This window comes from Lygodium microphyllum, chromosome 14 (assembly GCF_053477565.2).
Source record: "Lygodium microphyllum isolate KBCC chromosome 14, Lygodium_microphyllum_v1.1.10, whole genome shotgun sequence".
NCBI classification, from domain to species: Eukaryota; Viridiplantae; Streptophyta; class Polypodiopsida; order Schizaeales; family Lygodiaceae; genus Lygodium; species Lygodium microphyllum.
The window spans coordinates 153,364,937-153,382,829 of record NC_141148.1 but is presented as its reverse complement, the minus strand read 5'-3'; positions in this window follow the sequence as shown (position 1 = coordinate 153,382,829).

The following is a 17,893-nucleotide window of genomic DNA, read 5'->3' as shown; positions in this document are numbered from 1 at the left end:
TGGTGGAAGAGAGGAAGAACTTACGCTTCCTCCTGCACCTAAAGGACTATGTGGAGCAGTTGGGTTACTAAGACCACTGCCTCTTATGCGTATCGGGCTACTCCTTTAAGGAGAATAGGGAATTACGATTTCTAACCGCCATCTAGCCCTCTCAGCACGATCTGCTTTTTGTATTTTGGCTTGACGGTCCTTGTCAGAGGACATAAACCAACTTTCTTTTGGTCCCTAGAAACCTTAGATTTGAGAACCACCACTTATTGGTAGCTCCCGGCAGACGCACCACTGATGGGACCGGAAATGGGCCGGCACTGGCTATGGCACTAGCCGGACCTCATGCTCATGACACACAAACACCTAAGGGTTATTCCTCTCCCAGTGTGACTATGCCTATGGCAAGTTAGTTGGCTCCACCAAATATTGGAGGCGAAGTTTCAAACCCTAATGTTGTTCCTGTGAGTCAACAACCAATGCCCAATCAAATTGTTAGGCTAATGGAACGACGGATAGACGATCAAGGCTATGAGTCGAGTGCATCTAATGTCCTTGGCGAAGTTAAGGATATGATGAAGCATTATACCGACATGATTTTTGAACAATATCGGCAAATAGCTGTTGACGTCAATTTCTTGAAGAAGCAGCAGAATCTGATAGGGAGTCGATGCCCTGAAGAGGGTGGACCCTCAAGATTCAGCTGTAAGTGGTGTGGAGGACAACATTTCCCTAGAGAATGTCCAAATGTTAAATGTGATATTTGTGGGAAGTCGGGCCATTTAGCCGCTACCTGTTGGAGTAAGATTAGTTCCCTCCAACAAGGGAGTAAACAACCAGGTCCAGTTAATCATAGAGCGCAAGGTAATAACCTCCAGCAAAATGATAGACTAAGACAAATATTGCAAAGGGGAAAGACCACTATAGAAGAGTTGCCACAAGGCAATGGAGTTAGCCTTATTGAGGCTGTACGAGTCAATGATGCTGAAACCTCTAACCTAAGAGCCATGACAAGAGGCCAAAATGCTAAAGAGGTTGACAAAGATAATGCAAAACCGATTGAGGAAAACCCTAAGCAAGGGGATAAGGGGGCGCAAGTCTAGAATCCTGGCATGGAAGGGGGACCTATAAGGCCTGTTGACAAAAAAGTCGATCCTAAGAAGGATGAGGAAGTGCCAAGAAAGAAGGCAAGAGCTAAAAAAGAAGCACCAAAGCCAGTCCTGAGACCAAAAGAAAGGATGGTGTGGCAAGAAAAGAGAGCTTTGGCTACCTGTTATGATTTTGATTTAGCAAGTTCTCTTTGCAAAGTCAAACCAGATGTAAACCTCTTATAGTTGATTAAATTATCTCCAGGAGTACGCAAGGAATTTAAGAATGTTGAGATGACAAGCTCAACACCTACGGACATTGATAATGGACCGCCTTGTTAGATGGGTCCACATGTCTACACTTAGCACGTCGATGGTCATTATGACTCTCACATGGCCACTGCCTCATTATTTATTATATTCAGGTTGTTACACCTATTTACAGTTGGCATAGTTATAGCACCAGTTGACTAGTGTAGTCGGTTATGCATTGTTTGACTTAGTAGGCCACTTTCCTTTATGTTGTATCTTATCTATACTTTGTGTATATTGTAAGTGTGTGGAAGAAGAAGAAGAAACCAACAAGAAAATGTTTTGGCCTCCATCTCTCTTCTTGTCTCTTGAGTGAGCTTCTCCTTGTGCATTCTGTGTGTGTTTGGCACAGCATCTTGAGTAAGTCCCCCCCCCACGCGATTCTTGACATGGTATCAGAGCTGTGCCACTGAGAGAGGCTGATTTCGAAGGCTGAAGTGAAGGAGAATAAGCAAGGTTCGAGCAAGCAAGCCACAGGTAAGAAGCTCTCCCATCCTTCCACTCTTTCTCTTGGATAGTGCCTGTGGAGGCACTGGAAGCAAGGCAGAGCAAAAATCTCAGATTGCAGTGAGATTTGGTGTGCACGAAGAGCACTGTGTATTCCATAGTTATTTTGGGCATCTGAGGCCGTTTCAGGCCCCGTTTCAGAGCCGCAAGGTTGTGGACAATAGTTTCAGGGTACACTATGATTTCGGCTGTTTTGACCGAAAGTAGGTGCGCAAGTTATAGATTGCGAATCTGTAATTCTTGAGGTGTTTGCAAGAATCAAACATTAGATTTATCTGCAAACAGGTTGTACATTGCATGTATTGTTGAGCAGACAGTAAAAAAGGTTGTCTGGTGTATTGCTGTGCACTACATGTCGAGGGTTATAGAAGTTTTGCTTGCTATTTGGTATTAGTTTTGTGATAATGGCAGAGAACAGTGGAAGCCCCATCATGAGAAGCTTGACAAGAACAACTACCCTTCATGGAAGTTCCGTGTCACGAACTTCCTTATTGGAAAAGGCCTCTACGAATTTGTTTCAGGTGAAGAAAAGGAGCCGGAGGTGAGTAATCCTCCAATTGCAGAAGAGACAAAGGCACGAAAGGAATGGAATGCAAAAGACAAGAAGGTCATGTATTGGCTGTCTGTAGTAATTGACAATAATATGCTGGGACATATTAGAAATGCAGAGAATTCATATGCAGCTTGGACCATACTTGAAAGTATGTTTTCTGTAAATACAAAGGCACGAAAGATTCAACTCAAGCAAGAGTTGAATACATTGAAGAAAGGGAAGATGTCTATCAATGAGTATGCACTGAAGGTAAGGAGTATTGCAGATGCATTGGCAGCGATTAATGCAATGTCCGATGATGATGATTTGGTGTCGTCTACCTTGGGTGGACTTAACAATGAAAAGGCTTGAAAGTCTTTTGTAGCTTCCGTATATGTCAGAAAGCCATTTCCAGATTTCGATGAGTTGGTCTCACTTATGATCACTTAAGAGATCAACATGCAGAGTGCGACATCTAAAAGAAGTGGTGAACAGGTCCAAGCTTTCTACTCCAGTTTAGGAAGGGGCATGGCAGGTTCTCTTTAAGAGGCCGTGGTACAGGACGTGGTAGTGACAACCAGCAAAACAGATTGAATCGGCAATTTGGCGATATGCAGGTTTCAGGAGGTCGTGGTAAATTTAGAGATAGGGGGAGCTTTAGAGGAAGAGGTGGATGGCAGAATAAAGGTTCTAACAACTCTGGTATTGTGTGTCACTATTGTGGTAAAACATGTCATATTTCAGCCCAATGTTATGGAAAGAAAGATGATATTCGTAGTGGTAAATTGCAGCAAGGAAACTATGCATCGTCTTCATGACAAAACGAAGACAAAAATGAACATCTTTTTATTATGCAGCATATGCTGAATGCTATTACAGGGAAGGGAACACATGATGATGTTTGGTATGTTGATTCAGGTGCATCCAATCATATGACCAGCCATGCAGAATGGTTTGGAGAGATGCAGGATTTGTAAAATGCAGGTTATGTGCAAACGAGTGATGATTCATGCCACCCAATTTCACACGTTGGAAAAGTTCCCTTGTCCTTGCATGATGGTAAGACAAAGAGTGTTTCAGATGTATTACATGTGCCATCTATTACAAAGAACTTGGTGTCAATCGGTTAGATGGTTGAGCAAGGGCTGTAAGTCAGATTTAATGCAAAGGGCTGCTTTGTAGAAGACTTCAATGACAAGTACATGTTAGTTGCAAAGGGAAGTAGAGTTGGACGTATGTTTACTCTGGATGCTGGAATTTCTACTATGAATGCTGCTATGTATGGCAAAGGAAAATGTGTTGTTGCAGATATTGAAATTTGGCACAAATGCATTGGACATGCAAATGTAGAAAGGCTGAAATTAATGCAGTCCAAAGGGTTGTTTACAGGTTTGCCTACATTTAGAGTTGCAAAATTTCATAAGGTATGCGAACCATGTTAGTTTGGTAAGCAGGAAAGACAACCCTTTTCACATGCCAGAGATATAAGCAGAAATATCCTTGATGTTGTGCATATAGACATTTGGGGGCCTACACAAAATGTATCTCTTGGAGGCAGTTCATACTTTGTCACATTCATTGATGATTGTTCTAGAAAGCTGTGGGTATATTTATGAAGGAAAAGAGTGAAGCATTTGAGCACTTTAGAACTTTCAAGGTTGCAGTTGAAATAGAAATAGGCTTGAAAGTAAAGTGCTTGAGGTCAGATGGAGGGGGAGAGTACCTCTCGAATGAGTTCAGTGATTTTCTGAGGTCTCATGGGATAAAGAGACAGTTCACGTGTAGGTGTACCCCACAGCAAAATGGGGTTGTAGAAAGGAAAAATATGCATATTGCAGAAGTTGCACACGCCTTGATGTTTGCATCTAGTGGTAATGCATTAGATGATGAAGATGATCATGACACTTATGTGCAGGCTGAAAAGCAAGAATCATGGACTCTTAGTGGCATTAGATGATGAAGATGATCATGACACTTATGTGCAGGCTGAAAAGCAAGAATCACGGACTCTTAGTGGACCAGAGACATCATCTGGTAGTCCTTGGTCTGGGAGACTAAGGAGTAGCCCTACATCTTCAGGTGCATCTAGTAGCACTACAGGTAAAGACAAAGTAAAGAATAAAGTGTCAGATGGCATTGATGCAGTTCTTGATGGAGACTCTAGTGGCTCAGAGAGCTTGGATGATGAGCTTGGTATTCTTTCTGTCAGGACACTAGGTGTACAAAGAGCTCATAGTAATGTAAAGGCTCCATTGAGTAATCCGGTGGTACGCAGATCTAGCAGGGTTAGATACCCTGTTAAAAGATTTGGTTTTGAAGGTTATGCAGCTCACCATTATGCTTATATGGTGAAACTAGTTGAGGATGTTGAGCCCACATGTTTTGAGGAGGATGTTGGTCATGCTCATTGGGATGCAGCAATGGATGAGGAGATGGCTGCATTAGAGGCCAATAAGACTTAGGATCTAGTATCATTGCCAAAGGGCAAGAAAGATATTGGATGTAAGCGGATTTATAAGATTAAGCATAATGCAGATGGTTCTATTAGTAGGTACAAAGCTAGGCTAGTTGCAAAAGGCTATGCCTAGACATATGGCATAGATTCAGTCCAGTTCCTAGGATGGTAATTGTTAGATGTGTGATTGCTGTGGCAACAGCCAAAGGTTGGAGGTTGCAGCAAATGGATGTGAAGAATGCATTCTTGCATGGTGATTTGCAGGAAGAAGTGTATATGGATCAACCAGTAGGTTATGAAGATTAAGAGCATCCCACGTATGTGTGCAGGTTGAAGAATGCACTCTATAGACTCAAGCAAGCACCTAGAGCATGGTTTGACAAGTTCAGAGAGTATCTTGTCAATATTGGCTTTTATGTTTCTGATGCTGATCACTCACTTTATGTGAGAAAGGGAGATGCACGTTTTGTCATCATAGTCATCTATGTGGATGACTTGATTATTACAAGTGATAGTGATAGTGGGATTGTTGAAGTCAAGGATTTTTTAAAGAAGAAGTTTGAGATGAAGGATTTAGGTGAGCTAAGGTACTTCCTTGGCATTGAGTGATCAGATGTGATGATGGTATATGGCTGTCCCAAAGACAATATGGCTTGGATATGTTGTAGACGTATGGTATGACAACATGCAAATCACTTTCAGTCCCGTTGGAGTAGAATGTGAAGCTAAGTGCTGATGTTGGGGATGAGATAGAAGACCCTACTATGTTCAGGAGGATAGTGGGGAGTTTGATCTACATGACTATTACAAGGCCAGACTTGAGCTATACTGTTGGTCTTGTGAGTCAGTTTATGCAAGTACCTAGAAAGCCACATTTGGATGTAGTCAGACGCATATTGGGATATGTGAAGTCCACATTACATTATGGACTTTTCTATGTGCGATCCATATTTCCATCACAACTATCTCTCGTGGAAGTGTTGCAAGCCCTAATGGGACTTACATGGCTTGGAACTTGTTCACTGAGAGGCATGTCATTACTAATCATATGATGGCCATTTTCTGCTTTGAGATTTTGGCCACCAAGGTTTCCCTTATAAGCTGCCTTGGTATCAACAAGTGAGCTGTCTCCTTGCAGAAATGATTGGAAGCTAGGATGCACTTGTACTGAGCGGGGAAAACTCCAAAAGTTTTCCCAACATCTCTGAATATGCCCCTTATAATCAATGGCATGCATTTTTGCTTCCCTTAACGACTTAAGATTCCGCAGTTCCACTTGGATTTGTGTATTAATCTCTAAGCCATTCAGAAAGAGCTCACATAGCACATCATTTGGTAGTGCACTGGCTCTTCGTGGCCAAAGCCTAAGAGTACTAACAAAGGCTCTAGCATACTCTTTAACAGAAAGATAAGACTCTTGTCTAAACTGCATAAGGTGCCCTAAGACCTGAATCATAGGGAGCTCCTTTTCATACTCTTTTAGAAATCTATCACAAGTCTCCTCAAATGATTTGATTGACCCTCTTGGGAGGCTCCAGTACCATTTCCTTGCCTCTTCCTTTAGGGTACTTGGGAATACAAGCATCCGATGTATATCGTCAAACCCACTTGCAATGCAAGTTAGGTCACATTCTCTTAAATGAATCATCGGATCCTCATTTGGCAACCCATAAAACACTGGGAGATCCCTATAAAGAGGAGGACATTTAGTCCTTCCTTTTGGGATCAACACCGGGTCATTAAAATCTTCATATTCACCATGATATGGGTCCAGCCTCTTAGGATCTTTAACCTCTTCCTTCCCCACCCTTTCCGGTGTAGGGGGGTTAATATCCTCATTGACATCCCTTTCTGCTAACTCACTGAGTAGTCTAGGGAGTCCTATAAGTTTCAACATGTCACTTTGATCCCCTCTTAGAGGGTCTTCCATACCTTTCCCTTTAAAAGGAAAGTCCATAACGGGTTTATATAAGAGCTTTTGGTCCTTATCGAAAGCAGATTTATCATTACCACTTCTTAAAACTTGGGAACCGTGCCTTTTAAGCAACGGTTTTTCCTTAACAGCTACGGCTTCTAACATCCTTATGATGCCTACTATGTCATCATGGTGGCCCATTACACGGGATGTTTCAACCACAAGCATATTCCATCGTATATCAGCACTTTCCCATGGCATTATGGTTTTAGCATGATGACCTGCTGATGCCATAACTACCCTAGTTTCCAACATGCTTGTTTCAAGCCCTCTAGGTTGATGGATGGTTAAACATGATTTCTCTTGGGTAGAGACCACACCAAGGCGAACCTCGGCCCATGCCATCGTATTAGAGGATGGGGTAACCACTAATTGACTACTCTTTTCATCACATAGATTATCTTCTGCAGAGGACTCATGCTCTACATAACTAACCAAGTCCATTAGTAAGTTTTGTATAGGGAAAGCCAAGTTTTTCCATCCTTGAACAAACCCCATTTTATGGATAATTTAGGGTCCCTTGAAACCCTAGATTCGAAAACCGCCACTTACAGGCAGCTCCCGACAAACGCACCACTGATGGGACCTAAAATGGGCCGGCATTGGCTCATGCACTAGCCGGACCTCTATCATGCGCTCAACAACCCCATAGCCTCGCGGCCAGGAGCGTGGATGACACATACATCATCTTCCTAAACATCTTGCATTTGTATCACGTCTCTAGTCCAACTCTAACCCAATTAACACTCCTCAGAGGGAGTCCCAACACATTGCTAAATAGCACGAAGTACAACATAGGAGGTCCTCCCACGGTTGACTGCCGCTACCTCACTGCGACTCTCCTACACCTTGGGGATTGGCCCCTCGATGCGTCGCTAAGCATATATAACACAATATCGCACACGTTTTCACTCAAGGTACCAATTGATCGTATCCAGGAATGTACCATACCTCACTTTACTTTCCCCTTAGACCCAACGCCTAGTCTACAGCTTGGACAACCCTACTCACTCAATGTTGGTCACGATCCTCTAGAAAACAATTGCCATGCATCCACGAGGTATTGTCTGATACCTTTTAAATTTCTTTATGATTTATGCAAATTGTGAATGTCCGCGTGCTCAAACAATTAAGAAAATCAGCATTTGTGCTTAGTGCAAAAGCATTCTTTCAATGAATTTAACTATCGCTCGTATCTGGCGTTGCATGAACCTAGCACCGAGAAACCCTCGTGCTACTAGATCCGTAATTTTTAATTATCGACCAACCTAAATGGTATGCATAAAAACCAGCAAGCTTTTCATCATTTCACTCAGCATTTAAACAGCTTTTATACACTCTACCCCCTTACCCGTTTAGGTTGTGTATTATTGATTGGTTTAGGAATCATTTCCATGTTTTTTTTGTTGTATAAAGACAATAAACACTCACTAAAACATAAAGGTAGGGCTGAACTGAGGCTAAAGCTCATACTTCAGACCCCCCATACATCCACAAACATGAATCTTACTTTCCCTTAATTTTCGGCACTCAAAATCCATTTTTCTCTTATTTTTCTCCCTTTTCTCTATTTTTCTTGTATTCTTTTGCAATATTAAATGACTAAAAATACAAAATGAGTTGTGGGTTGTGGCCCTTAGATTCATTTGCAGCAAAAACAAAAATTTAATTAGTGTGTCTTATTATATTTTCCATTTATATATCAAAAACACCCAATTTTCTCCTATTTCGCGTGTTTTATGAGTTTTACACCATTAATTTCAATCACAACACTTATGATTTTCTGATTTTCTGAGCATAAACTAATCAAACTCATAGCAAACAACATCATAATGTATAATCATCCCATGGGAACAAATATTCATAAAGCAAATTGCATAAAACATCAATTTCCTTTGTAAAAATAGAATTACCGTTCTTTGAGTGTTGTGGGTTTTCATTTGCCATGTCTCGGGACTGATTTCCAGTAGCCATTAATGCTCATGACAGTCCACAATCAGCAATCTTCATTCCTCTTGAACCACGGAGCAATCCGGTCTTCATTGGACAAGCATCTGTCATCCATTCTTCTTCTTCTTCTTCACCACATGAATCTGCCCTTAGGGGAGAGAGAGGGAGGAGAGAGAAAGACTGAAATCAGAGATTTCCATTGAGGCCACCATTTGACGGGCGAAGACAGGCGATAAGACCAGCCAAGAGAGGGAAGATCAGCCCCATGATCGATTGTATGGGTTGCTTTCAGCCTGCATACTCCATCTCCATCATGAGAGGGCGCAAAAAATGGCCGCCATATTGCTCCACGTTTTTTCTTCATCCCTCATTTTCTCTCCACGTTTTTTGCTTCATAAGGTGCATAAAATTTTAGAGGGGGGGTCCAAACTCAAAAGGCATGCCCAATTTTGGCCTCCCAAGTGTCCACATTTTCATATCTTGACCATTTTGTGGCCATTTCCCCGTCCGGACTCCGAATTGAGCTTTGAAAAATCCTGGGCATCGGACTCAGCATCCCGCATTGGCCGGTAACTCTTGTCAACCCGCATGACAGTCTGAAAAATTATAAAAAATCAACAAGTGTCGCTCGGGCACATTTAAAGCACTTTGATGCTTAAAATCGTCCTAGATCGAGCCGTCGCCTTCGACGTTGAATATTTTTCCCTTGATATTCGTAATTTTTAGCTATTTTTAAGAACTTCTCGGCATCAAAATTCCGCTCTCAAAGTTGTTTTCAACTTGTCCTCTTCTGCAATTACCATCTGGTTGTATCCTGCAAAGCAATCCATAAACGAATATATTTCCCTACCCGCTAATTGGTCCAAGATCTGGTCAATAAATGGCAACGGGTAGTAATCCTTAACGACCTGCTTATTCAGCTCTCAAAAGTCTACACATAATCAGATCTGATTGTTTTTCTTTTTCCTGATAACAATTGGTGAACACCATTCTGTGTGCTGTACCGGGAAGATTAAACCAGCTTTCCTTAACTTCTGTAACTCCTCAAACAGCCCGTCCCTCAATTCAAAAGGCATACGCCGTACTTTCTGACGCACAGGACGACTGCCTTCTTTTACAGGAATAGTATGAACAGCTAGGCTGGGAGGAATGCCTCTCAGCTCATCATAACTCCAAGCAAAGATGTCGTGGAATTCTTGAATCAAGGACACGTAATCCTCCCTTTCTGCTGAACTGAGCATGGAACCTAATTTAATTGCCTGTGAATCATTCGGCGTGCTAAGGTTCAACTCAATCACATCCGTGTCTCTTATCCTATCTTGCGGCTCTATCGGCTCATTTAGAGTTATCTGATAAATATCCTCTGTAGTGGACCCCTCTTTAGATTCATCACTGGATGACGTCTCACTACTAGATGGATCATCCATTATTTCTAATTCAGTAGAGCATAAAGGAGCTCTCTCACTCTGAGGAGCCTCAGGGTAAGCATCGACTATTACTCGATTAGCACCTCTACCTAGAACCACTCGACCGGCAGGTATATCGACTTGACAGTCGGTTCGTAAGATCCAAGGCCTACCTAGAAAAACTTGATAGTAGGACGTCCTACAAATCTTATCACCCTAAAGTCCAAGAAGTATTCTACACTTGCGACAGTAACATGGACTCTAGTTACATAACCTTCTGGTTGTCTTAGACTATCATCAGCCATTCTAAGAAGGGTGGAACTATCTTTCTGGATGCCTAGACCCAGCCTCTCCATCAACTCTGAACTCATGACATTGAGGGAGGACCCAGTGTCTACAATAGCATGCTCCACTAATATTCCATCCACATATGTTGAAACCCTAGGGGAATTCTTTTCAGCATGATCAAACCAATCTTCCCCTACTCGTGCTATGCCCAAAGATTCTACAATATATCCAATACGCAGGATCTTCTTTGTTAAGAATCGCGTGGTGGGGGGACTTGCTCAAGATGCTGCGCCAAACACACACATAATGCACAAGGAGAAGCTCACTCAAGAGACAAGAAGAGAGATGGAGGCCAAAACGTTTTTTTGCTAGTTTCTTCTTCTTCTTCCACACACTTTACAATACACACAAAGTATAGATAAGATACAACATAAAGGAGAGTAGCCTACTAAGTCAAACAATGCATAACCGACTACACTAGTCGAGTGGCGATATAACTATGCCAGCTGTAAATAGGTGTAACAACATGTCAATGGGCCTATGAGTGTTGATAAGAATTCTATGTGTGGTTCTAATTTTGTTGCTAGTAAGGCTCTTGAGAGACCTTTGGTCTCGGAATCATGCTTCCGGGTGGATGTTGTTTCCTCCAGTGAAAGCATGGTTCTTATGGAAGAAAATTTGCAGTATGGACGTAAACAAGTAAAGACATCTTTTGTAAAGAGGATGCAAAATGCTAAAAGTCCACCTGTGCTTCACAAAGTTCATAAGGATGTGAGGCCATTTGGCCATAGGGATAAGTTTGCATTGAGTTCGTTAGACCAGTGCAACAAATTGAGGGAGTGCAAGAATATTAAGGGAAATATGAGATGGGTTTGGAGACCCAGAATCTCCAAAAGTGTGGCATGAATGTTGGATGCAAGGCCAAGGATCCCATCTGGATATATTCTGTTGAACCCCCAAGAGGATAAGACTGGATATACATCTAACAATATACACTGCCTTGGGATACACCCATGTGATGTGCTTAGGCTTGAAGGTCTACCTAGTTTGGCTCGCAGCACTGATCTATGTGAAAACCCAAATAGGGGAGGTTCGAATGAGTACAAAGCTTTGATTCTTTCTCCCAAAGGAGCCACTCAGCCGCTTGAACGACCAGTTTATTCGGATTACAATAAATGTAGGACATGCGAGCCCACTGAGGCCGTTCATTTAGCTCATAGTGCCCAAGAAGGGATCGGTCTTATTGATGAGTTACTTGTGGAAAGGCTTGGACTTGTAGCTCTACAAAACCCGAAGATTAAAAAAAAAACAAACCATACAAGATCAAGCTTTTAGCTAACTTGCATGAGTAGCATGGGGTTAGTCGACCTATGATATACTATCCTTGGCACCCTGGGTAGTCTGATAGGGTGTAATGTGTATGCCAAGGACATCAGTATTACGTGGACTAAAATGACCTATCTAGTTTTAAGCTAGGAAGGCTAGCTGCTTTGGAGATTACGTCCAGATCTCGTTAGGCCAAGAGGGCCAGTTGTCTGTTTAGTGCAGGTGCGGTTAATGGTTTCTGGTTTGAGTTCTGTGCTAGAAAGGTTCGAAGAAGAGCTTGGAAGGAGCCTTTTGTTGCGTGGAAGCTTCTCGTGGCCCTATCCAGGTGATATCCCTCCTTTATGAGTACTGTGGTTTTTATACTATATGTGTTTGTGTACTTGTTAAAGGGGTTTTTCGTTTCTTGTTGGGGACCGGCGTCCAAGGCATGAAGTCCCGAGGTTTAGGTTCAGTATGTTTGTGGGAGGTCTGAGTAGTCGTTGCCTCCTGTAAAGACATTGTCAAGCGTCAAAAGACCTGTTTTAGAAGGGAGTTCTAGTGACCCTGTTCTGCTAGCCTGCTAGGCAGCTGTTCCAGGAGTTCTTGTTAGTTGTGAGGCAGTTAGAGAAGCCTGCCGAAAAAGAAAAAATGAGGATAAAGGAAAAGAAACCCTGAATATCCCAAAAGACAATAAATATATATAAAGGTGTGTAAAAAGGGGTTCTAACCCCTATAAAAATTGAAGAAGAAAAGAAAGGAAAATTTATAAGCAGTTGATCATTGCCTAGCAAAGGCTTGGTAGGTTCTTGGGGATGAGTCAGACCCGGGGCCGATGCCTTGTCTTCCTAGGGGTGGCATCTTGCTGGAAAAGAAGAAAATAAGGAAGGTTGGAGCGAAAATAAAAGTGAGCGTCAAAAAAGGATTAAGTGTCGCCTTGCGAGGGCTTGGTAGGTTCTTAGGTACCGAGACAGGACCTGAGGCCGATGCCCTGGTCTCCTTGGGTCACTACGCTCAGCTCCCTCCTTTTTACATGCCCGAGTATGTCACTAAAATTAAAAAAAACCTAAAAGCTGAAATGTTCTAAAAGAAAATACTTCTTGATCAGGCTATAGGAGTCCTTGCCTGATAGGAGCTCCTAGTTGTATTGTCCTTAGTTAGGTAGGTAGTTCAGACCACCACTTAGGGCAACCTCTTTGACAGTTATTTTTAGTTTGGCTGTGTTGGAGCAGTCGGTTAGTGACTAGCTTCGAACCTTTTCTCAGATTATGCTAGGCCTACTCCTTGTAGATATCATGCCTTGGTTCTGTCAGGGGGTAGGGTGAGCATTGTGCTATGTTTAGTATATATCTACTTTGTATTAGCTTGATGCTTCCTTTGGTTGTTTTGTGCAGATCTGGTGTGGGATTCGACGGGCTGAGTTGCCCTATCCCGTGTTCGCCAATGAGAGCGGAATTTTGATGTCGAGAAGTGCTTAAAAATAGCTAAAAATTACGAATATCAGGGGAAAAATATTCAACGTCGAAGGCGGCGGCTCGATCTAGGACGATTTTAAGCATCAAAGTGCTTTAAATGTGCCTGAGCGACACTTGTTGATTTTTCATAATTTTTCAAACTGTCGTGTGGGTTGACAAGAGTTACCGGCCAATGCGAGATGCCGAGTCGGATGCCCAGGATTTTTCAGAGCTCAATTCGGAGTCCGGACAGGGAAATGGCCACAAAATGGTCAAGATATGAAAAGGTGGACACTTGGGAGGCCAAAATTGGGCATGCCTTTTGAGTTTGGACCCCCTCTCTAAAATTTTATGCACCTTATGAAGCAAAAAACGTGGAGAGAGAATGAGCGATGAAGAAAAAACGTGGAGCAACATGGCGGCCGTTTTTTGTGCCCTCTCATGATGGAGATGGAGTATGCAGGCTGAAAGCAACCCATACAATCGATCATGGGGCTGATCTTCCCTCTCTTGGCTGGTCTTATCGCCTGTCTTCGCCCGTCAAATGGTGGCCTCAATGGAAATCTCTGATTTTAGTCTTTCTCTCTCCTCCCTCTCTCTCCCCTAAGGGCAGATTCATATGGTGAAGAAGAAGAAGAAGAATGGATGACAGATGCTTGTCCAATGAAGACCGGATTGCTCCGTGGTTCAAGAGGAATGAAGATTGCTGATTGTGGACTGTCATGAGCATTAATGGCTGCTGGAAATCAGTCCCGAGACATGGCAAATGAAAACCCACAACCCGCAAAGAACGGTAATTCTATTTTTACAAAGGAAATTGATGTTTTATGCAATTTGCTTCATGAATATTTGTTCCCATGGGATGATTATACATTATGATGTTGTTTGCTATGAGTTTGATCAGTTTATGCTCAGAAAATCAGAAAATCATAAGTGTTATGATTGAAATTAATGGTGTAAAACTCATAAAATACGCGAAATAGGAGAAAATTGGGTGTTTTTGATATATAAATGGAAAATATAATAAGACACACCAACTAAATTTGTGTTTTTGCTACAAATGAACCTAAGGGCCACAACCCACAACTCATTTTGTATTTTTAGTCATTTAATATTGCAAAAAAATACAAGAAAAATAGGAAAAATGGAGAAAAATAAGGAAAAAAAATGGATTTTGAGTGCCGAAAATTAAGGGAAAATAAGATTCATGTTTGCGGATGTATGGGGGGTCTGAAGTATGAGGTTTAGCCTTAGTTCAGCCCTACCTTTATGTTTTAGTGAGTGTTTATTGTCTTTATACAACAAAAAAAACACGGAAATGAATCCTAAACCAATCAATAATGCACAACCTAAACGGGTAAGGGGGTAGAGTGTATAAAAGCTGTTTAAATGTTGAGTGAAATGATGAAAAGATTGCTGGTTTTTATGCATACCATTTAGGTTGGTCGATAATTAAAAATTATGGATCTAGTAGCAGGAGGGTTTCTCGGTGCTAGGTTCATGCAACGCCGTATACGAGTGATAGTTAAATTTATTGAAAGAATGCTTTTGCACTAAGCACAAATGCTAATTTTCTTAATTGTTTGAGCACGTGGACATTCACAATTTGCATAAATCATAAAGAAATTTAAAAGATATCAGACAATACCTCGTGGATGCATGGCAATTGTTTTCTAGAGGATCGTGACCAACGTTGAGTGAGTAGGATTGTCCAAGCTATAGGCTAGGCGTTGGGTCTAAGGGGAAAGTAAAGTGAGGTATGGTACATTCCTGGATACGATTAATTGGTACCTTGAGTGGAAACGTGTGCGATATTGTGTTATATATGCTTAGCGACGCATTGAGGGGCCAATCCCCAAGGTGTAGGAGAGTCGCAATGAGGTAGCGGCAGTCAGTCCTGTGGGAGGACCTCCTATGTTGTACTTCATGCTATTTGGCAATGTGTTGGGACTCCCTCTGAGGAGTGTTAATTGGGTTAGAGTTGGACTACGAGACGTGATACAAACGCAAGATGTTTAGGAAGATGATGTATGTGTCATCCACGCTCCTGGCCGCGAGGCCGTGGGGTTGTTGAGCGCATGATAGAGGTTCGACTAGTGCATGAGCCAGTGCCAGCCCGGTTTATGTCCCATCAAACTTTTATTACTGTCTTCGGTACTTTTGCGTACCATGTGATGGCCTTTGGTTTGTGCAATGCACCTGGATCATGGCAACGAACAACAGAGAAGACCTTTGGTGACATCTCCCCAGATGAGTTGAAAGTATTTATCGATGACTTGGGGATAGCCACTGTAAGGGAAAGGATGTTGATTATTTTAAGAAAGTGCTTTGAGCACTGCAGACAATTTTGTATCTCTCTTAACCCACGGAAGTGTATCTTTGCAGTGCCTTATGGGTTATTGCTCGGCCATGTGGTCAGTTCAGGTAGGAATCACAACTGACCCTGAAAAGATCAAGGTCATAGTCGCTATGAGTCCACCACGCACTCCGAAAGAGGTACATAGATTTCTGTCATCGATAGGGTACTATCGGAGGTTTATAAATGCCTTGGCAGAAAGGATGTTGCCATTAACAAACTTATTATCCTTTAGCTGTCTATTTGTATGGAGCGATCCTTGTAAGGTAGCTTTCGAGGATGTGAAATAGGAGCTAGTAAAAGCACGAGTTTTAAAAGCACCTAAAAGAGGTGAAGTATTTTATATATTTTCAGCAGCCACCATGCATAGTATCAGCTCTACTGTTTAGCCCAAATTCGGGAGGAAAAGTGGTCTCATCTGATAGCTTTTGCTAGTCGAAAATTGGACATATCAGAAATTAACTACACCTATATGGAGAAGTTGTGCCTTGCGATGGTCTTTGCGACTAAAAATTTGAGGCACTATATCCTCTATGAGAAGGTAGTTTTTATATGAAGGCGGAAGGGCTTAGATTGCTTATGAACAAGCTACAGCCGCCTGATCGTTTGGCAAAGTGGTTAATCACTTTGCAAGAGTTTGATTATGAGATTAAGAGTAAGCCACCGAGGTTGCAGGGTATTGTGGAATGCCTTGTGGATTTCGAGGAGCCGAAGGAGACTTTGGCTGACGGAAGTGATATTGAAGAAATGTTTAAAATTGATATAGCTTCTATCCCATCTTGGTATGCTGCTATTACGCATTATCTATCAACAGGAGAGACTGGAGCTGGTTTATCAAAATCTGAAAAGAGGAAAATCAAACAACAGGCTTTGAAGTTTTCCATGATCGCAGGAACACTATATCGGAAGGGTGTTGATAATATCTATCGCCGATGTGTGATGTCTGACGAGGTTCCTTTCATCTGGGAGGAGTGCCATGACTATGCATGTGAAGGGCACTTCGCTGGACGGTTGACGACGCAAAAAGCTTTAAGAGCTGGATATTGGTGGCCGTCCATCTTCCAAGATTCCTTTGAGTATGTTAAGAGATGTGATACCTGTCAACGACATGACAATAGAGAGAATAGGAAACGCCCACTTACACCTATCATGGATATCCTTCCATTTGAGAAGTGGGGCATTGATTTTGTGGGTCCTATCACCCCGTTGTCTACTACCCAGAAGAGGTACATTATAGTAGCAACTGATTATTTTACAAAATGGTCAGAAGCACGAGTGACGAGGCAGGACAATGCAAAAGAGACTGCAAGTTTCCTTTTAGAGCAGATTATCTACCGTTTCGGTCCACCAAAGGAACTAGTGTCGGACCGTGGAACCCACTTTTTGAATAAAGTGATCAAAAGCTTGACTGAAGCTTGGCAAATCAAGCATAATAAAACGACCCCTTATAATCCGTAAGCAAATGGGCAAGTCGAAAGTACTAATAAGTAGCTTGTGGGTATCTTGTCTAAAATAGTCTCTGAGAAGAAATGAGACTGGGACAGGAAGTTGTATGTGGCAGTATGGGCATACGATACAACATTCAAGCGAGCTACCGGCCATACTCCATTTAAATTGGTTTATGGAGAAGAGTGTATGTTACCCCTCGAAATTGAGTTGCAAACCATATGGTTTGCAATTAACCACTCTTTGGGAGATGAGGATTCGCTCTTTGAACGTTTCATGACAGTAGCCCATCTGGATGAGCTGAAATTGCAAAGCTAATTACACCAGGAGGTAGCTAAATGTCGGATAAAGCAGTTGCACGACCTTAAAGCAAAGAAGTATACCTTTAAAAAAGAGAAATTAGTTCTGTATTATGATGCACGTAGGGAGCTGTTTCCAGGGAACCTGGAACCTAGATGGGATGGCCCCTACAAGATTGTCAGGATAGGGAAAAATAGATCTACGGCTCTACTAGCTGATCTGCAGGGAGTAGAGTTTAAAAATAAGGTTAATCTTAATAAGATTAAACCTTATTATTTCTAAGTATGCTAACAGATAGGAATGCATTGCAGATCCATGCCGGGGCTGATTTGAGACCTGCAAAAGAACTTAAAGCTGGTTGATGGGGCGGTTAATTCCTTATTTGGAGCACCCATATCTGGAGCAGAGATACCATCAGAGGAAACTTGTCTGGTGGAGCAAAGGATACAAAGTGATTTAGCAAGAAGATGGAACCTTTGTGTGGGAGATCAAAGTCCTCTACCATCACTGCTTATGACTGTTGACAAGTATCCT